The sequence below is a fragment of the Mesoplodon mirus genome (genome assembly GCF_964341445.2).
Source record: "Mesoplodon mirus genome assembly, chromosome: 17".
NCBI classification, from domain to species: Eukaryota; Metazoa; Chordata; class Mammalia; order Artiodactyla; family Ziphiidae; genus Mesoplodon; species Mesoplodon mirus.
In genome coordinates, this window is record NC_138993.1 from 4428016 (window position 1) to 4450148 (window position 22133).

A 22133-nucleotide genomic window follows, 5' to 3' on the forward strand; every position below is an offset into this window, starting at 1 on the left:
TCATCAATCAAGTCCCACTGCCAGGGGGCTTGGCTGGGTAGTTTAAGGGATACCCTGTATTTAAAGAGGTATTGTGGATTCTCTCACATCTGGGCGGAGGGAGACTAAAGTCGGAGGCGGGGGGAAAAGAAGAGAGGAATCTGCAGAGGGAATGAGAAGATTCTGCAGGCAGAATGCTGACGGATTTGAGAAGGGCATAAGACCAACCGAGGGCATGGCTGTAATCCTCTCAGGGTTGTGGACCCTCAACTCTGCAGCACACAGGTAGATGGACCTCTGTCTCCAAGAGCCCTCAAACCCAGGGAAGGTTAGGGTATGGGTGGAAACCCAAAGGGACTGCAGTGGTACATCGTAAGCGGAGGTGTGGCACGGCCCCCAGGCTAAACACTGCCCCAAGAGTCCCTACCTGTCCACTCCGGGAGGGACTCCGGCCAAAGCCTCAGCCCGACCCGGGGCGGAGGACGAAGGGCTAGAGCCGCCTCCTCCGCAATCCCCCGCCCCCCGGCGCCGACGCGCCGCGCTCCTGCCACGCCCCCATTGGCCGAGGCGCTCGCCAATCCGGGAGCAGCGGCCGGCTCTCCGGCCCTGGTTGGTGGAGCCGGCGCTGGGCCCCCCTCTCGCTCCGGCCTGGCACCCCGCCGGGAGGGGGCGTGGCCGCGGCCGTGGCCGGGCTGGAGGCGGCGTCGCTGGTGCCGCTGCGTGCGGGGCGGTGCGGGGTGGGGGCGCCGGGCGGCCGCGGGGCGGCGGGACCATGGAGCTGGGAGCGCGGCGCCGGCGCCGGCGGCGGAACCGCGGACCGGTAAGTGCGGGCTGCGGCCGGCCGGCTCCCTGTGTCCGGCCTTGACCCCTGCGCTGCTCGGCTTCGGGTCGGGCGGCTGCCCCGCGGGCAGAGGCGGGCGCGGGCCCCGCAGCCCCGCGGCCAAGTGAACTTGCTGCATCGCCCGGGCGCTCGGGCGGGCGGTGGGGCCCACTGCGGCCGCGCCGCCGCCCGCGCCCGCCCTGCAGCCTGGCGCATCCTCCCCGCCGGCTCCCGCGCCGGCCCGGGCTTCCCGCCGTCGCTGCGCGGCCCGGCGCCGTTCTCGCCCGCGCCGCCCCCCGACCCTCGGCCTCGGTGTGCGCCGCCCGGCTGCGGGGCAGGCGCCCGCCATCCCGGCCGCAGGTGGCGCCCGGGCCTCGGCCCGCGCCGCACGCATGGGCCTGGGGCTGCCCCGCGTCCGGGAGCCTCGCGTCCCTCCGGGCTGCGCGCGACCTCGCCGCACCTGGCCCAGTCCCCGCGTGCCCGCCGCCCGGGTCCGGCCCTCTCCCCTCGGCTAAGCCCTCCCCGCGGCCGGTGCCCCCTCCCCCGGGGCTGCGGGCGCCCGGGGTCCCGGTCCCGGCCTCGGTAGCCGGGCTGGGCTCCGGGTGCCGGGAAGGGGTCGGCAGCCTGCGAGCGGCCCGCTGCGGGGCGCGGGGACTGGGCGCTCCGGGGCCCGCGGGCCGGAATGCGTCCTCCCGGGAGGCTCTCCCGGCGGGGCCCGGCTCTCGCGCCTCCTCCGCGCCGGGCCTTCGGCGAGGGGAAAGCTTTTGCCTCTCCGTGTGTGCTGCTTAATCGGCAATGGCGATTTCTTCTTGGTTCAGCTTCTGTGCAAGGGAGAGTTCCCCACTGGAGAGCAGAGTTCTTAATTATTAAGAAACTCAGCTGTGGGTTTAAGGATGAATGGAGCATCTCGTTTCTTAGCTGCTATTGGGCGCAATAGGAATTCTTTCTCATTTGGGGATGAATTTTAAATTCTCAGTTATTACCAGCAGTAATTATTAAGTTTTTAACAACTGACAATTAAAAAGACCTGTTTTTGCTTTGAGGCTCTTCAAATCAAATGCATCGTGAGGCATGAAAGATTAAGAATCGGAATCCACATTTTTTAAGGGCAGGAGCCAGCCATTAGAAATGTTTTGCACCTTAAAAAAAATTAGGTTTGTCTAAAACTTAAAATGTCTGCTTCTCTATCAAAACTAGGTTCAAAGTGTTATAATTGACTTACTTCTCTATTGCCTCTACGGCAAATTCTATTGAACGCTGGTTGCTTCTTTTTTTACGTGCCTTACCCAACTTTCCTTTTCTAGCAGTGAAACAATGCAGAGATTCTTTAAAGCTAGTTCTTTTATCTACTTGAGAGGTTAAACGAAAGAAAGCCGGGTTTGGCCTTTCCCATAGGCAGTTCTCATTGTGTGTCTGGTCTCCTTCCTAAGAGCGTAGTCCACGTCATACTAATTTTTCTTCATTTTTTAAAAACCTCCTTAATTGATATTCATGAGAGTTGCGTCTTTTCAGATGTTTCAAGCTCACTAGGTTGGAAAGTTTGGTTGGCTTTATATAGTTACCGTCTGACCTGTAGTCTCTGTTTTCTTAACACAGTGAAAAGAAGCTCGTTCTGGAACTATCTCCTTATAAAAATTGTTCTTGCATTTCTGGTTGCTGTTTTCTGTTTGCCTCAGATTTATGACCTAATAGGCAATGATGTGCTACACCATTTTTACAAAATTCTGAAAATAAAGGTGAAAAAACACACTTTGCCGAGCGGTCCTGCCAACATATTATAGCACCCATCTCTTCTCAGTGTGTCCTTGTAGACGCGCCTTACCCTTCCCATGGAAGCCTTCATGTGGCAAGGAACCTTCTGGTTATTGGAACGTTTTGATTGAAATAGTTGCCTGTTATAAGTATTCAACATATAGCTCATGGGCCACTGCTTATGGTCGTTTAGAGTTCCCAGGACTTTCTCTGAAGAATATTCGAGATTGTGTTTTCCGCTCACAGGCTGCTATAACTCCTTATGTTTTCTTGGGAGCGCCTCCATATGGCTGGACAGACTGCAGATGTTCGACTTCTCTTTTCAGTCCTTTTTTTTTTTCTCAGGGCCTGTTTTTCCTCTTTGAGGTCAGATGTTCTCAGGAGCTGCTCTTGGCGTTGGGACCCATGCATGCCTCTTCCCAGCTGGTTCTCTACCCCTGACTTCCTTTTAGGCTGGTAATGCAGGAGTATCGTAGACCAGCAATGCGTAAATAACGCATGTTGTAACATACATTTACCATCACTGTAGAGATAAGTGGAGCAGGAAGTCTGAGTTCCTCTTCCTCCTGGTCCTGTCGCCCCCCGTCTGGTCCTGTTTCTTTCTCCAGGGGTGACCGCACTTAATGCCATGGGGTAGTCACCTTTTTTATTCAAAAGCCCTTCAGTGGATGCCAGCGAAGTACCGGGCGCTGCTATTTCAGTACTGGGATTGCAGAAATAAGAGACGACAGCTCTGAGGATGCTCATGGTGCGCCGAGTTCCCGTGCGACGCGGCGGCTGCTGAAGCAGAGCAGAGGGCCGTGGAGCATCCCGGGACTGGCCGGACCCACTCATGGGCCCGCCTTATTCATTCAGCGAACTCCAGGGTTCACGGGGTGTTCGGGGACACAGGGGAACAAGGCAGGTGCCTCTGTGGGCCCCGGATGAGCTCCCGGTTCGCCGGCGTCTGCGACCGTGGGAGCCGCTGGTCACGGCGCAGTGTGCTCCGAACGGGCCCTCGCGGAGCTCCCGGGATGACCAGAAACCCGAGCCTGGGGACGGTTCGGAGAGACGAGGAAAGCGCCCCCAGAAGTGCCAGGGGGAAAGGAGAGAGTACAGAGGCCTGTCGGGGGCACGAGGCTTTGGAGCAGCTAGAGCCGAGGTTAGGGCGGCGTGGGGGGAGGGGGCCAGGGCGCCGCGTGGGAGGAGGAGGGCTGGGCCGGGCCTCCGGGGCCCTGCGAGGCCCGTTAGGAGGGGCCTGGCCTCCCCGCTGGGTGACCCAAACGGACGCAGTCAGACGTGCCCTTGGAAAACGGATAGCGGGGCAAGGCTGGAGGGAGGGGCGCCTGAGGGGGTAGGACGGCGTTGTCGGCGCGCGTGTGTGCACGTGTGTGTGCGCGCGCGTGTGCTGGGAGAGCGAGGGGACAGGGCAGTGCCGAGTTGTGGCCGGGCGGCTGGTGGGTGGTGAGGCTGTCCTTAGGCACCAGGACAGCGAGCAGCCGCCGTTTGGGGGAAAGATGCTGCCCTTGTCAAGTTCAAGGTGCCTGCGGGACGCAGCGGTCAGTGGCTGCACTGGGATCCGGATATTGGGAGGTGTCTGGACTGGAGGCACGCGTGTGAGAGTTCTCAGCACCGGTTCCCAAACTGCTTGCCACAGTGAACTCGCAGGGAGTATGAGTTCGATGAAGGATGCTCAGCAGTGCAAACAGCTGTCAGCCCTGCGGGACCTGCCTGCTCAGTTTCTCCAGGAGTTTATGTCACGTTCCTTCTGATGACGTCATCTTTGCAAAGCTGGGGTTTCACTGGTTGCTGTTGTGCGTGCAGATCGGTGTGGACCAGGGAACGGGGGAGGTGCTATCCAGTCTGACTCCAAGGTGTGAGAAATTATGCTGTTTGTGTTTTACTGAAGAGAGAAGTGAAATACCCACTTTCTCTCAGTTGAAGTGTGCTGTTTTCAAATGGGTACTAAGTTGCTAGGACATAGATACTTGTTATTTGCAGTATCTAATGGTTCCATTACTCAGTAGGCATCTGTCCTTGCAATCAGGGCTGAGTGAACGGGTGCAGTGAGAAGAGAAAGTTCTAGAACCTCTGCCTTTGTTAATGGAGTAGGTTCAAGAAGCTTGTGCAGAGCATGCGTGAAGAGAAGGAGTGGGGAGGATGGGATCTGAAGGACTCTTGTGTTTAAAAGATAGGCTCCCACACTGAGACTGAAAGGATGGGTGTCTGGGAAGCCACGGTCCAGGAAAACCTCAGCAAAGAGGGATGGTAACAGCCAGGTCATTGTAACATAGCTGACGGCAGTGATGCCACAGTGATGGGGACAGGAGTGAGACGGCTGGTTTGTAAGAGGGTTTCCTAGTGAGCGGGGCCACAGAGTGTGCTGGTGCTGAAGGGTGACGGAGGAGGGTGGGTGAAGGGGGCCCTTTTCTTCTTTTTTAAGGGAGGGATTTGTGCATATTAAAGTACCGAGAGAGAGAGGTTGCTAGACAGAGGTGGCTAGATGGTGCTTTCAAAATTTCCATTGGTTTTAGCCCTAGGATGTAATTACTGATTTTGGCAAGAGGCATCACAGTGGAGCCTTATTGCCGTGGATTAAGGGGTGACAGTGCTAAGGGGGTGAAGCCAGTCAAGGGAGGCTGGATTTTGAAGAGGAGAGAGGGGCATTCACTAGAGAGGAACGTCTGGTGCAGGGTGGAATTTTTTTAACAGTGACTTTATTTTCTCTTATTAAAAACAACCTTTTTAGGATGCTGTTTTCCTTTTAAGGCATGCTTTTCCTAGGACGGGTGGTCCTTCTAAGGGTGGGTTTGTGTGCGCACAGCCTTGTCTTTTTCCAGGTCCTGGTGTCCTCTGCGGTCACGTTATCTGTGACGTCCTCTCCGTTGCTGCCCTGTCCTGGCAGTGCTTTCTCAGCCACTTACCTCAAGGCCAGTCTTGTTTGTTTTGTGTCAGAGCCTATCCTCCTAACTTAGTAGATGTCCCTAGATTAGAATATTTTCCCATACTCGGGTTTCAGTCCTGATCTGTAGAGCCACCCTGTTCTGTCTCCTGTCCCCTGACCTGGGCCTGTTCTCTCTGACGTTAGCTCTTGGCTTCTGTTGGCTTTTTTTTTTTTTTAATTTTAAACATCCCAAACATCCCAGGGTATTCTCCCACCTTTCAGGTCTACTAGAGCCTCTGGGCCTTGACCCTGAGCACAGCATCTGGGATCATCTCTAAACTTTGTACGGGTGACATTGTCCCTTGCTCCTCTTGTTGGGATGCCCTTTGACCTTCTGGAGCAGTGGTCTTGAAACTAATGTAAAGACGTCTTCAGCTATTTTATATATTCTTGAACTTTTTCAATGTTTTATTTATTTTAACTTTTTTCTTTCAGTTTTTGCTTTCTGGTTCTTTTCAGGAGGTCCACACGTGTTTGAGTGCCTACTATATATCACGCTAGTTACTGCTGATAACAGTGTTGATACAGCCAAGCTCCTGTGGTCAAAAGCTAGAGAGCTGAGGCAAAGGGTCCATTGTCCTGCTCACTTAACTATAAACTCCCTCCTGGTCAACACCCAGACAGCGTGGTGCCTGTTTGGTAGGTGTGTCTGCCTTTGTCAGATAACCTCAGGTAAAGACCTCGTTAGGCCATGGCCTTAGCTCGCAGTGGTAACACACATTGTCTTCCCCCAGCTGATGTGACCTTTGGTCTCTGAGTACTTCTGATTTCTGAAAACCGTACTGGACCTGTAAACGTTGTGCTGCAGCGCAATCCAGAGATTGCGTCGCCTACTACAAACGTTGCATTTTAGTTCATCTCATAGCATCCTGTCATTGAGTGCTGGCACTTGTTTTTGTGCACATGAACAGTTCAGTGAAATTCTGTTGTGATATAAAAGTATGGATGTGATTGTAAACCACAACCCATGTAGCCATATTTTATCAGCTAAGTGGATGAAATAGTGTATTCTTTGCCATAGAAGAGCTTCAACAGATATTCTTTCATTGACTGAATATGTCATAAGTTTTGATTCATGACCTAAGCAGAACACTACCCCTACTATGTAATTTAAAAAACTTGATCTGAGTCATTTTGCCCTCAAAATATGTGTATGACACAGAGGGTGTTGGTTTTTGCCTATTACCTTATGTAGTCTTGTGTTAGGGAATTACCTAGGCTGATATCAGCTTTCAGTTGACTTTGTAACTCTTTGCTGGGTGGTGTTCTTTCCTCAGGTTAGAGTGAATGCTTAAGGAGAGACCATGGATTTGAATTACTCCCTGTGGTGCATGGAAGGAATAGTGTCTAAACAGGAGGGAGCAAAATATCCAATCCAAAAGGAGGATGGCATGAACCAGAAGGTTGCAGGGAGATAGAGCCTGTGCTCATGTTGGTCTCATCCTGTGCGAGGCTGTCCACAGCCTAGAAAGGGGAGGGATAGATTCACTTTCCATGTCTGCAAAGTAAGACCTTAATTTTGGGGGCATGATTGTACTTTTTCAGATTAGGACATTCGTCTGTTTCAGTAGAAATAGAAAAACATTTGTTTTATAACCAACCCTGTAGATTTAAAACATATCTTGGTTCTTAGTTTTCCATAGGATTTGTCTCCCGTTTTTGTACACCTTTAGAGTTAACTACCTTGATTATTGGTTTAAAAACCAGCAGTCTCAGAAACCCCCAAATTCCCCAGTCACCGGCCTTCAGATTTTAATTACACACTGCAAACAACTTTGTTTCCAAAGGCTTGACTGAAGTGGGAATTGCTCTTTGAGATATCCCAGGGAGGAAGATTATTAAAACGTTACTTCTTGGGCTTCCCTGGTGGCGCAGTGGTTGAGAGTCCGCCTGCCGATGCAGGGGACACGGGTTCGTGCCCCGATCCCGGAAGATCCCACATGCCGCGGAGCGGCTGGGCCCGTGAGCCATGGCCGCTGAGCCTGCGCATCCGGAGCCTGTGCTCCGCAACGGGAGAGGCCGCAGCAGTGAGAGGCCCGCGTACAGCAAAAAAAAAACAAACAAACAAACAAAAAAAAACGTTACTTCTTTTTAAAAATTGGCATTGTAATTTTGAACGGTTACAAGGCTTATCAGCGATAATGAAGTCCCTACCTGAGCTGTAATTAAAAATGCACAGCTTCTGTGCTGTTTGTCCATTGCATCACATAGGCTAATTAAAGACTTCTTCCATTTCCAATATGCCCAGTTTCTTTCATTCTATCCCTCCAAAAAAAAAATTATGGCCATGACAAAACTTAGGGTATCATTTGAAAGAATTGTGTTAGGGTTTAGGCATTAAAGGGTTTAGGACAGAATTTTTCTTTTAAACTACATTTATGGCTACTTTTTCTGCTATGCAGTTCAGAAGTTTGTGGCTTTATTTCTTAGGCTATTTGGTTGCTACTGATAGTCAAATTTCATTTGAGACAATATTGCCCTGCATTTTAATATTTACTCAGCATTTTTTCTCTTTTTGGACACTGATATAACTTAGATCAACTGTGTATAAGTAAAAGTTCCATGTACAGTTTTTTTAAATGGAATGTATATTTTATCCAATTTTTTACTGTTTGAGATGCTTATGATTTTATTGGACGTAAGTGGTGGGAGCTTGTCTGTCTTGTCCCCCATTAAATAAAGATTTGAATGAACTTATAGGAAATATTCATCATAATAAAGCTGTATATAAATAATGATAATTAAAACTACATGAGAGGGCCTCCCTGGTGGCGCAGTGGTTGAGAGTCCGCCTGCCGATGCAGGGGATACGGGTTCGTGCCCCGGTCTGGGAGGATCCCATATGCCGCGGAGCGGCTGGGCCCGTGAGCCATGGCCGCTGGGCCTGCGCGTCCGGAGCCTGTGCTCCGCAGCGGGGGAGGCCACAACAGTGAGAGGCCTGCATACCGCAAAAAGAAAAAAAAAAAAAAAAAAAAAAAACAACAAAAAAAAAACTACATGAGGATCAGGAATGAAAACAACAAAACCTGTACTTTCAGTGATGGTTGAGCCTTCCAAGTTGGTGTTTTAGATGTGGTGGGCTTACTTGAATAATGCAACGTGTCAGTGACTCAGCACGAGAAGCATCTCTAGGCTTGCAGTGGTGTGTGTTGGAAGCTCTGTTGGAATTCAGTTAGTTTATTCCTCCACTTACAGATGATTTGAAGGCTGTTGTATTCTGCCTCCTATATTAATGCTGGAAGGCATGGATCATATGTGGTCACTCTGCTTGTGTATGTTTTGGAGGGAGAATGTATGAGGAGCTTTGGAATCAGGTGGACAAAATCCTCTGAGCCTGAAAATCCTGCCAGGCCAGCATAATCTTTTTTTTTTTTTTTTTTTTTTTTTGCGGTATGCAGGCCTCTCACTGCTGTGGCCTCTCCCGTTGCGGAGCACAGGCTCCGGACGCGCAGGCTCAGCGGCCATGGCCCATGGGCCCAGCCGCTCCGCGGCATGTGGGATCTTCCCAGACCGGGGCATGAACCTGTGTCCGCTGCATCGGCAGGCGGCCTCTCAACCACTGCGCCACCAGGGAAGCCCTAGCATAATCTTAATATCTAATATTGTCAAGGATGTTACAAGAAAAAAACCTTAGGACAGTCTCATTCATGAACATGCTTGCAAAAATCCTAAAAAATAACAATTAGCTCTATCAACATAAAATGATAATATATCATGAACAATTTGTGTTTATTCTAGAATGCAGTGTCGGTTTAGCATTCAACAAATCCAATGCATCTCACCATATCGATGGAGAAAAAACTATACAGTCATCATTAGATGCAGGAAACACTAAAATTTAATATCTATTCATGATGAAAAACTTTTAAGCAAACTAGGAAGAGTATCGGTAAGAAAACTTAGAGCAAATATCATATTAGTGTTGAAATAATGAAAAGTTATCTTCTAAAATTGGAAATGAGATAAGGATGCTTGTAATTACCACATTTATTCAGCATTATATTGTAGGTTCTTGCCAGTGCAGTAAGATAAGAAAAAGAAATAAAAGATACTAGAGTTGGAAAAGAAGAAAAAAATTCAGTATATGCAGGCGAAACTATTGTGTATGCAGAAATATCCAAAAGAATCCGTGTAAGTTATTAGACTTAAGGTGTGTCTTTAGCATGGTTGCTAGATTCTCTATAGCCGTAAACAATTAGAAAATGAAGTTAATAAAGGTACTACTTATAATAGCATTAAAAATCCAAATATATAGGAATAGAACTTGCAAGAAATTTATAATACCTTTACATAGGAAACCATAAAATATTTAGAGAATTTAAGGAACAGGTAAGAAAAGAGGGAATATACCATGTTCATGGTATGAAAGACTAAATATAGACGTTCACCCTAAATTGATATAGATACTGTTCAACCCTAGTCCATAGCATGAAAAAATCTTAGGAGGTGGAACTTGACTATCTGTTTCTAGAATTTATATAAATGTAGAGGGCAAAGAATTTCAAGACATCCTTGAAGAACAACAGGTGGCAGGACTTATCAGATATCAAGAGTTTATAAAGTTGTAATATTCTAGACCATGTGGTATTGTCACAAGTGTGGGCAAACAGATGAATGAAACTGAACAGAAAGCCCTGAAACAGAACCAAACATGTGTAGACATTTGATTATGTTAAGTGCAAAATAGTTTGGAAAGGATGGTCTTTTCGGTCATTGGTGTGTGATCCTTGAGATGGATGTCCATAAATGACATTTGACCCCTACTTTATAACATACACAAAAATCAATGCCAGACAGACTGTAGATCTAAAGATGAAAGGTAAAAAATAATACAGGGTAGCTTCATGGCCTAGAGTAGGGAAAAATGTCTTAAATAGAAAGCCCTGACCGTGAATGAATAGATGCTAAATTCTTTGTTGGGAGTTTTTAACCACAGATGGGTGTTGGATTTTTTGAAAGAAAAACCTGTATCTATTGAGACACCCATGTAGTATTGTCGTTTATTAATATGACATATAGTACTAATTGATTTTTGGAGGTTAAACCAACTTTGCATTCTTTGGATAAATCCCATTTGTTCATGGTATGTAATTCTTTTTCTGTGTTTCTAGATTTGATTTGTTAATATTTAGTTGAGTATTTTTGCATCTAATTCATGAGGGATATTGATCTGTAGTTTTCTTGTGTTATTTTTGTCTGGCGTTGGTGTCAGCATAAAACTGGTTTCATAGAATGAGTTAGGAAGTGTTTCCTCTTCTAGAAAAATTTGTGAAAGATTGGTATTTCTTTTTTAGGTATTCACCTGTGAAGTCATTTGGGTCTGAGGTTTTCTCTGTGGGAAGATTTTTAATTACTAATTCAATTTCTTAACTTGCTATACATTTATTCAGCTTATCTCTTTCTTTTTAAGTCAGTTTTGTTAATTTGTATGTTTCCAGGAATTTTCCTTTTCATCTACGTTGTCTAGTTTGGTGGCATAAACTTCTTCAGAGTATTCCCTCGTAATCCTTGTGAAGTTTTTCTGGTTGGTAGTGATCAATGTCTATTCTTCATTCTTGATTTTACCAGCCTGTGATTTCTCTCGGGTTTTTTTTGTGGTCATTCTAAAGGTTTGCCAGTTCTGTTAATCTCCTACCATCTAGGTAGACCTTTACCTCAAAATTGTCGAAAAATTATCTGTGACTGTGTTTTACTTTTTATTTTTTTAAAGAGAGGTGAAAAGCATTTGTTTTAAATTAACATTCATCTTTTCAAAGAAACATTTGAGAGCTTATCTGAGGCTAAGATGTTATTCAGTAATAATTTGGTTTGGTAGGTTAAAAGTGAGAGGAAAAACGGAAATGAGTTTAAAGGAAATGATGGAAATCATCTATGTACCTATTTATGTTGACTGTGTTTTAGACTATAGAATTTTAGAATGGTAATTGTGTGGAACTGTCTTTCTATTGTGAAACTGTGAAACAACAAGAAGAGAGAAACTAGATTAAAATACAAAAGTCAATAAAATATCCAAGCTAGGGAGGGGGAAGGCTGGTGATGATTCATTATAAGCAAATTATTTAATTATTGTTTTTTTTGCTTTCCTTTTATTGAGTAATTTGAGATGATAGACAAAATTCAAATATTTTAATGTTCCATGGATTACATAGGTGAGTAGCCTGATTCCGGACAAACATTAAACTGAAGTGCCAAGAATAGGAAATAAGGTTGAATATAACAGTTCTCTTTTGCTGAGGACATTGATATTTTGGGTTGTTTTGCAGATACAACAAAATCTCACATCCATTATCACCGTGCCTGTTTTACCATTATTTTTTTGTCTCTTTGAACTTTTGGGGGAAAAAGAATGAAAGACAAGAAAAACATTATTCTCTTTGTATCTTGCTCCCTCTTTGTCCTCACCTTACGGTGATCTTTAGACATGATATACACCCCTGTGATGACCCTTTTCCACCAGGAGACAGCATTCCTAACGGTTAGCGTGCCCACTGATTGTGCGTGGTCATCAGAAAAGAATGAATGAGCCCAGAAAAAATGAAACTGAATCATGCCGAAAAACACGTGATTTCTAGATTGACTGCATTTCCGACACCTTAGATGTTGAAAATTAGAGATGCCTGTATTTCCAGTCATTTCTTACTGTGTATTTTTGGCTTTCCAATATGTAAATTTGCATTTAAAAATAACCTCTTAAGTTTTTCCATTTAGAAGGGTATTAGGATAGGTTTTTATTAATATGAATATGTTCAAAAGTTGGCTTTCATGTTGTTTTTCCCTCAGAAGTGCTGTAGCGTAAAGTAGCTTAAAGATTTGTGCAGTTTCTGTTTCTGTCAGGAACATCTCAAAGAACCTCAGTGAATGAAATCCCACTTTCAGTCGGCTTTGTGTAAAAGCGGCCAAGCATTAGATGTATATGCATTTATAGGTCCAGTTAGCATTCAAGTATTATTTCTGAAGTGTTGGATTTCATATAATACATTTTGGTGCTTGTTGACTTTTTTCCCCCCTTTAATTCTACTGTCAGCCTCAAATTATTTCTGGTAATTTTGGAATTTCTTTTTTTCTTTTTTTTTTTTTAAAGATGATGTTTGTTTTGCAGACATTGGTCATTGGTGAAATGAGGAATCCTTATCTGGATGAATGGAATGTGATTTCTTTTCCTAAATTGAGTGAAATTTGATACATCCTGGTCTTCTCATGAAAGTACTAAAATAAATCATAAGATTCAGCAAATTTCATTTAAATTTAAGTTCCCAGAATTTCTGAAGCGTTAGGGATATGAACAGTAGTTAGTTAAATCACATTTTAGGAAAGCTGAATAAATAGACACCCAGAGAGGTTTGAGTTGACCAGAGCTTTTTGATGTTTTCCTTCCCTCTCCCCCAGATGTATAAACGGTCAATGCTGTATCCTAATATTATATTTTAATACTCTCACTGTTAAATCTAGCATAGTTTTTTTTTTTTTTTTTTTTTTTTTTTTTTTTGCGGTACACGGGCCTCTCACTGTTGTGGCCTCTCCCGTTGCGGAGCACAGGCTCCGGACACGCAGGCTCAGTGGCCATGGCTCACGGGCCCAGCCGCTCCGCGGCATGTGGGATCTTCCCGGACCGGGGCACGAACCCATGTCCCCTGCATCGGCAGGCGGACTCTCAACCGCTGCGCCACCTGGGAAGCCCTCTAGCATAGTTTTATAACTTTTTTAGTCACTAATATTTCCTTGCTGCCATATGTAAGTTGTTGCATATTGCTTCAGTTTTCTTAATTTGCTGAGATATCCTGTATGTATGTTTTAAGAATGTATGTATTTAATAGACTTACTACCCTGAGTTTTACTTTTGCTGCTAATTGCTCCTTTTGGAAGGAAAACAAGCGATAAACTTGGAAGGAAGCAGTAGGAGATGGGTTAGCTGTGTCTGTGAGGACAGGGGTCAGTCCTGAGTGACTTGCTAAGTTTCAGAGAAGTTATGATGAAGATATCAGTTGGAAGCTTTCACTCTGGTTCCAACCAGAGTTACTCCCTTCTGGCTGCTTGGCATTCTGATGAAAATTTTGTTAAAAAAAAAAAAAGTTACAAAACCACTGCTCTGTGGGCAAGGGGTCCCAAGTTATATTATCAATGGAAGACAATCAGAGTTTCTTGGCTTTTTATTTTTAATGACCATTTACTAGAGATTCTTTCCTTGACAGTCATTTGCTATGATGCTATGCCAGCTAGGCTCTGGAATCAGAACAGAGGGGCCATCTGGAACATTGAAGAAAGAGGAATATGCCTTGGTGATTATTCAGCCCCTGCTTTGGGATAGGATGTCAGTAGGTGTGGACTCCATGTTTGCTGGAATTGCTTCCAGGTCTTAGAATCAGGAGTAAAGTCACTTTCGTTTAGTAGCTGGTAGATGTGTGGCTTGTGGACACTATTCTGTAAAACCTTAGATTCCCCTTTACAGGTTCTTGAACCAAATTTGTGGTTCACCTGAAGCAGATGTACAGGATCTAGGGGATGCCTTCTGTATGTGTCTCATTTGTAGCTCATTTAATGCTTCTATTCTTATTTTTCTTTTCTTTTTTTCACCTACTTCCAATAAATGCTGTCTTGTTTCTGGAACACAGTGGGATGTGCACAGGGCTGGATGATTGAGTGCCTCTCAGACCCGATGAGAGACAGAATTGCAACCCAGTCAAGAGCAGGTGTTTGGGGCCAGACTGATTTGGGGTCACATCTTGGCTTTGCCGTTTATTAGCTGTGTGGTTTTGGGGGCCATTTCTTTTCTTTTTTTTTTTAAGAATTAGTTCCTCAAAGTTGTTTATTAATTAATTAATTTATTTTTGGCTGTGTTGGGTCTTCGTTTCTGTGCGAGGGCTTTCTCTAGTTGCGGCGAGCGGGGGCCACTCTTCATCGCGGTGCGTGGGCCTCTCACTATCGCGGCCTCTCTTGTTGCGGAGCACAGGCTCCAGACGCGCAGGCTCAGTAATTGTGGCTCACGGGGCTAGCTGCTCCGCGGCATGTGGGATCTTCCCAGACCAGGGCTCGAACCCGTGTCCCCTGAATTGGCAGGCAGACTCTCAACCACTGCGCCACCAGGGAAGCCCCCTGGGGGCCATTTCTTAACTTCCGTGAGCCTTGACTTCCTTGTCTAAGAAAACAATGCCTGCGCCGCAGAGCTGATGTAAGGAGTAAAGGAAGCCATGTGAGTACTGAACGCAGGGTTGATTTCTGTACTGAGAGTAAAAAATCGCCCAGGAATCGGCAGAATAAAGAGCAATAGCAACAGCAAGAAAATTCCTAAGAAGCCTCAGGCCTGTGCGCGTGTCCTGGGACCACACCTTGGAAGCGAGATGTCCTTCTCAGCTGTCAACGGATCTCCTAAGAGGGTCCGTACCTTGAGGGCATATTAGTCACTAAGAAAGATGTCGAAGGGCACCTCTATGGACGTTTAAAAACGGGGCAGAAAGAAGTGAATGCTAAGTGATAATCTGCAGCCTGGGGTCTTAGTGAGAAGAGGGTGACAGCTAAGGTGCCGCGGCTTGGACAGAGTTCGTGTGGGCACCGTGTGTCAGCTCTCACAAGGGTGCACGTCTGATGATTTACGTGTCAGGTGTCTTCATTATGTGATCAAGTTCGATGTCTACAGCAGTCCTCTGCGGCAGCCCTCAGGTGGTCCCGGTTCATGTGAGGGCAAGTTCCAGAGGCAACAGAGACCAGCAAGGATGGGGAAAAGTAGGGTGACTTTCCTTAATGGATGAGACACAGAAAAGTACTCCTGGGCCTCAGGCAGCGGGTGAATGGGTAATGCCGGCTGAGGGCCTGATGCAGCGGGGGCCCTTTCTCCTGTACACCTGTTGTTATTGTGTCTGTGCCCAAAACGGTCACACACGAGATGCGGAGAGGGTCATGGTCATAGTCAGAGTCGGCACAGGTGAGGGGGAAGCAGGGCCCAGGGGTCCTCAAACCCAGGCACAGTTCTTTTATGTTAGGTGGTGTTTTCATTAAAAATGCCTTATTCTGTTAAAAAGCATTTATTTTTTTAATTATGAATTTGATGCTATTTCCTGTTTTTGTTGCTTCTTTGAGCAGTTTTTCAGAAAAGTGGCCCTAAACACACTGCACTGGGGCTTGGGGGCTGTCTGTAAATTATCCTTCTGTAATCTGTAGAATGTTCCTTCTTAAAGCTGTGACAGTCTTGTGAAGCCACTCTTGCTTTCTTGACGTCTGCCTTTGCGGTCGCGAGGCTGTGTCAGGCCCGTGTCCTTCCCCTCAGATGGTAGGAGCAGGTGGTAACGGGCCTCAGGAGAGTGGTGCCACCTCAGCAGCCCGAAGAGGTTTGGAGGGCGGAAGCCACGGCTCACCAGGAGGTGATCTGCTCGGAAAGATCCCGAGAGCTCAGTTCAGTGAAGTTCACTGTGGGCTCAGGGCAGTGAATCTCTGACCTCCTGGAAGATGCTGCATTTTGGCCTGATGTTGACCGAAATCTCTAACTTTTAAGTGGTACCTCTGGTGCTCGCCTACCGTCCCCCTCCCTTCCTGGAAAAAAAAAAGAAAAAAAAGACACCCCTGGTTTTACAGGGTTATGGAGATCTAGCAAGCATTATAACAAAGGCACTTCATCATGGCTTAGTCACAGGGGACCAGTAAATTAACAGAATGGGGAGCCTTTCTATTGCTTTTTCTTGAGGGCTGATGGTTTCTGCTGGAATACAAATGAAACATCTCAGGATTTTAAAGATCTTACTATGAAAACCCTTGACTGTGGCAAATGAGGGTGTCTTATTATAATTCAAGGGAAATACTTGCTAAGAGTGCTTCTCTAGAGCGCTTATTTTTAGAGTAAAAGTGTGACGTTAATTTCCAGTACTAGGCAGTGAACATAGTTTTTATGAAACAGTATTCGTAGGATCTAGAATTAAGACTGTATGGCCTCTGTTAACCTAACCTATATTTGATATATTCACTGCGGAATACTGAGACTCTGGTTGTTAACCAAAGAATTATTTATTACAGAAATTATTAAGGACAGCTTATTGGGATTGACTTATAATTTCATTCATTTCTTTATAATTACCAGATAAAAGGATGATTTATCTTGAGTTCAGTCGTTCCTCAAATTAAAATAAGGAACTTATAAAATATTTTTCAGTTTTATGTTATCTGGGAAGCATTCATGGGCGGCAAAGAAACACGTGAGATAATTATTCAGGAATTTTACTTGCTAGTGTCTGTGTGTTGAAGGTACATATAGGACAAGGGGTTTTGGAATCTCTTGCAAAGTCAGAATTGCCCTGTAGATGATCCTACCGAGAGTCAGAACTGTTTCAAAGTCTTTGTAAATGGAACGAAGTGAAAACAGTTCCTCCTTTGATAGTCCTGGTGGCTGGTGCCGTTTGGCCAAGGTTATGGAGGAGAAGTAGCATCCAGCCTCTGGGAAGAGACGGGGGGCTGGGCAGGTCCCTTCTGAATCAGAGCTTTCATCATGAAATACATAACGTCCTCCCAAGTGACAGTGTGGCAAGCAAAAGAGGAAGAAAAACTCTGAAAAAAATGACAGAAGTGAGTGAGTACATAATTGTAACAGGTAATATTTTCATGTCAAAGAGAAAGAATGAATGGATGAGAACTTGGCGAAATACCAGATAGGGATAAAGGGGAAAAGTCCACAAGAAGTAAAAATTGCCTGGTTTCTGGACCAGTATGATACTGAATAATGATTGAGTTTAAATAGCAGCTGTTTACATTACCCTCCAGATAGAGCGCCCACTCAGCTGATGGGCTGTTACGTGGTGCCTTCTGGTTTGGGGCCGAGTCACTTAGGTATACCCATGAACTAAGTTTTTAAAAATCCCATGGTTAGAAGGGATTTGCTTATAAGTAATACATTAGATAACTGTAATTTTGCTTTATTCAGTCACGTGGGGAAATACGAAGATTGAAACATATGTTGCTGCTGTTGATAAGGACATCCGTTCCTCACGGTTTGTTTCACTGATAAGTTAGATGGTAAGCTTCTGGAAGGCAGAAGGCTGGTTCTTCTTCATCTTAGAGTTTGGCTGACATGCGGCAGGCGCCCAATAGTGTCTGTTGACGTTGTAAACTAGGTGAGCATTCACTGCTGAGTCTGCATGCTGACTGTCAGACCATACATCCCAGAGCAGACTTATTCTGAAAAAATGCCTGTTGCTTTGCCATGTGTATGTTTTGCTAAAGTTAAACTGTGGCCCCCAACGCCTAATGAAAGACTTACTGCGTTGCTGATGGTTTCTGGTGTGAGTAGAGGTCACAGCTGAGGGTGGTGCTGTAGAAATCTCGCTCCACAGGCCTAGGCGAGAAAGAAAGGTTTGAGGTTGTTTCCATGGATTCTGTGAGGTTTAATTTTTTATTGTTTTAAAACTGTCTTCTGAGTAATCTGGGATTGTATGGCAAACAGAAGGAGTACTGTGCTTGGGTGGCAGAGAATCTGGGTTTGTCTGATGGTCAGAATTGTAACGCTCTGAAGGGGCTTCATTCGGTGAGTGATTTTGGCTTTGTTTTGTAGAATTTTCAGTAATGAAGTAATATTTGATTTTTTCAAGTAGTTTAACATTTGGCTTCTGTTGTACAATCATGTTTCACAAGACCTTCTCCACTGCAAGATTATTAAAAAAAAATCTTCTGTGTTTCTTCTGGTCCTTTGTTGGTTCCATTTGGAACTTCTTTTGGCATGGGTGGTAAGTAAGGACTGCGTTTGATTGCGCCCCCCCATGGATTGTTACAGTAGCATTTAATGAATAATCTTTACTCCAGTGATATGAAATGCCACATCCATTTTATACTGAGTTCCTAGGTATTGTGAGTCATTTCTGCATGTCAGCAGCACACTAATTAATCCCTGTAGCTTTACAGCGCCTCTGTATCCGATAGGGATGCTCTCCACTCTTTAGTCTTCTTTTTCAGAATTCTGTATCTTTGCTTGTTTTTCCGTAAGAACTTTAAGATCGCTGTGTCTAGTTCCTAAGAGGATTGTTGGGGATACTTAGAGAAAAACCTTCCTCTGTGCTGAATGACGCTCTGGAATCTTAGAACCCCATCTGTGTCATAAGTCTGGAGACTTGTTTTTAGACTTAGTTCTGACATTAACTGGCTCTGTAATAAGAAAAAAAAATTAGATTCATGTTTTACTATTTTACAGGTGTTTGCAGGTGGCTTTTAAAGAATTAACTGTGTACTCATGTTTTTTTTTCTTTACTTTCTCAATCACTAGACACAACTATTGTAAGAATCCTTAACATTTTTTAGCATCACAGAGGGGTCCTCGCCCTTGCAAAAGTTGGAAACAACTGAATTAGAGGACTCTAAGCTCTTTTTTGTTCTAAAATTCAATTCTAAGTAAATGAAAGGTGGTATATCATCAATCCAATCAAGGATTGAATTTAAATCATTGTAGCCACTGAAAGGGCTACTCTACCAAGAGAAACTGCAGAAATGGTTCTTGGCAAGATCATTTGTCTGTTTCTTTCTTTTTCTCTGGAAGCAGTTGGTGTTTTGAAAGGAAGCATATTGTCTAGATTTTCAAAGTTCTCTAAAAACAGGATGGGGGAGTGCGTTATTTTCGAAGCATGTAACATGATTGCATCTTCAGCAGAATTAAGTGCTTTGAGAGCTTGAATTCTTTGTGTTGTCATAGTTGACTATTATGATTGAAATAAGTATGTATATATCTTCTTCCCTTTCTGAGTGTTCATTGTTAGGTCGGGGGAGAGCCTTGGACAGAAGGATTATGGGAGAAGACAATCAAGGCTGTGTTAATTTTCTAAAGTCAGACTTTACGTTTTGAAGGGCACATCACATCTATAGTCTGTAGAATTCTGTAACAGACTGGAAAATAATGGAACAAATGATGAGAGAAAATTGGCCTTCATCTGTTGGCAAATGGCAGTTACCATTAAATTAAAGTGAGTTTTAAAAATGAGGAGACGATAATTCTTTTTTTGCCCCCTTTGGAAAATTACTTTCAGGATTCGTTGATTTTAAAATTGTTACAGGACTTAAAAAAAAAAAACCTAAAAAAATTTACCAGAAATCCTATAATCCTATCAGAATAATATTCTGAAGTGGAGGGCGAGTTTTGGGATTTGTTGAATCTAGCTACACCGGACTCAGTCTATTTAAGAAACGTAGATCATCGTGCTCTTAAACAGGAAGTCAATATGGTCGTCAAACTGGTTGAAATCAGCACTATGAAATTAGAAAGATTAGAGAAGGGAGTTTAGGAAAAACAAGAACATAAGCAGAAAATAATCCTAGAGTATAAATGTGAAAAATTCAAAGTGAAAGTCAGTTCACTGAATCCAGATGCCGTTTGCGTGCTAAGCAGGAAGAGAATATGCCAGGAACTCGAGACTTCTTTAGATGAAGCTCTTGATGTGAGTTTAGTTTCCTTCGTTCGAGCTCACGTGTTGGGAGTCCACCAGAATCAGGCTCTCAGATCCCTGTTCCTGGGAGGGAAGCCGACCGGCCCATTTTGGGTTGTGTCCGTCCTGGTCACCGTGTGGCCAGGAAGTGTGGGGAGTTGGGGGGTGTCACACTAACCCTTCCGGTTTCTGCCAGTGTTAAACAGCATCCCAAACTGACTTCTGTGTCAGCTGTCAATCACAGACTACCTTTTGGGAAATACATATTTTTTTCCTTAGATTCTAATTTGATCTTGGGCACCCTTTGCAGTCTAAAAAAAAGCTTCATTTATAGCTTCTGCTTGTGCCAGTGAAGTGTCAGAGTGCCTGAGGAACCCCATCCTGGCCAACACGGGGGTTTTCATGTTTCAGTCCTTGCTGATATGGTAAGTGAAGAGTATATGGCATTGCGGCTTTCATTCGCATATATGGATGTCACACGAGGTCGGGCGTTTCTTCACGCCTGCTTTTTTGTTAATCGCTGGATGGAGTGTGACTTGGTTCTCTTCTGTTTCTGTTCAGCTGAATCGCTGGGCTGCAGGGAGTCTTCTGTTTTGTTACAGGAATCGTTTGGGAAAAGTTTCAGCTTTTTCCATCAGGCATCAAATATAGCACTAGGAATGGTTCATCTCAAGACTGCGTTGGGCAGAGGGAGTGGGCAGGTGCCAGCAAAGCACAGAAGGAAGTGATCGGGGAGCAGGCTGTCTGGTGGGAACCGCTGTGAGGGGTGGATCGGTAGACCACACACTGAGCCCAGTGGGCCTCAGGAACTGTATGGTCTAGACCAGGGGCCCCCAACGCCCGGGCCACGGACCCGTAGTGGTGTGTGGCCTGTTAGGAACCAGGCCGCACAGCAGGAGATGAGCAGCGGGCGAGTGAGCAAAGCTTCGTCTGTATCCACAGCCGCTCCCCGTCGCTCACATCACCGCCTGAGCTCCGCCTCCTGTCAGCATTACGGTGACTTGTATAATTATTTCATTATATATTACAATGTAATAATAATAGAAATAAAGTGCACAATAAATGTAATGTGCTTGAATGGTCCGGAAACCATACTCCAGCCCCTGTCCGTGGAAAAATTGTCTTCCACGAAACCGGTCCCTGGTGCCAGAAAGGTTGGGGACCGCTGGTCTAGATAGACACTTGCTGATATCTCAAGTGACAACATTCCGTGAAGGTCAGAGATTCCAGCCTGGTGCAGCGTTGTCAGTAGACGATGTGTGGGAGGGGTGTGGCTGCTTCAGCGTTAATGGAATTCTACGAGGCAGCGCGGTACCACGATCATGCTTTGGGAATGACTTTGCTGTATCTGGTATTTAAATCTTCCCTTTTGTTATTTCTCCAGAGCACCACAGAGCTGGGCAAATTTTATGTGTGTACTTCTCTTGAAATTAAATTAAAAACAGCCCCGTTGGTGGAGGTCGGGTTGGAGTGGACCTTCTCCCTCCGAGAGAATGTTAGCCCTCGTGCTTTGGATGGTCTTGAACACAGAATCTCATGGCCAGACGTTTCTTTAGATTTTTGCATCAGCGAGCACTGTTGTCGTGCCTCTCATACTGAATTAGAGCAAAGCAGTGTCCTGTCCCGTTTCTGCATTAGTTCCTTGACGGCCCCCGCCTACCCCCAGTGCGAGTGAATGCGACCGCATCAGCTCGGGTTACAGGAGTGACTGGAAAATGTAAACATGTCTTTGCTCTTGTGTGTGTAACTTTCCCTCCCCCTGTGAATGAAACCAGTTCCTTTGGGGAGACTGATGCTGAAGGCCCATATCTGAGTAGTGTAACAACAGGATTTCTCATTAATATGCTTTGTCTGTCCACAGCTTGCAAGACACTGTCAGGGTATTCTTGGCTGGAGGCCGGGATGCTTGGGTTTCCATCCTGTTCATTTCTTATCCGTGATCCTCTGCTGAGAAGGTCTCCCCTCCCCATTTAATCATATTCAGAAAAAAAAGGGTAAACCATCTGATACCTGTTTTTAATTGTTTCTGTACTGATAAGATTGCCATCTCTCACTCTGTGTATAAAGATGTAATGTGGTATTTACTTTTGCTTCAATAATTTTTTTTGAATGTTGACCTTTTTCATTTGAGGAAAAAACTAAAAGGAGGCATAAGGTGGAGAATTAATGATTCTTTTAAAATGTCCTTCTCCTTAAACTGTCCTTTAAAATGTTCTTCCTACAGATCTCATCTTTAAATGTAGATCTTAAACCAGAAATATCCCCTAAAAATCTACTC

The 22133-nt window shown here is 45.2% G+C and overlaps 1 protein-coding gene across 2 annotated transcripts in view; it reads left to right on the forward strand.

The window, feature by feature from the left end:
* The first annotated feature begins 713 nt into the window (after nucleotides 1–713).
* Nucleotides 714–22133, forward strand: part of WASF3 (WASP family member 3) — a 92424-nt gene continuing 71004 nt past the window's right edge. For both annotated transcript variants that reach the window (XM_082601910.1, XM_082601911.1), the window contains exon 1: nucleotides 714–799. The gene's annotated coding sequence lies outside the window, so the exon portion shown is untranslated. The remainder of the gene's footprint in view (nucleotides 800–22133) is intronic.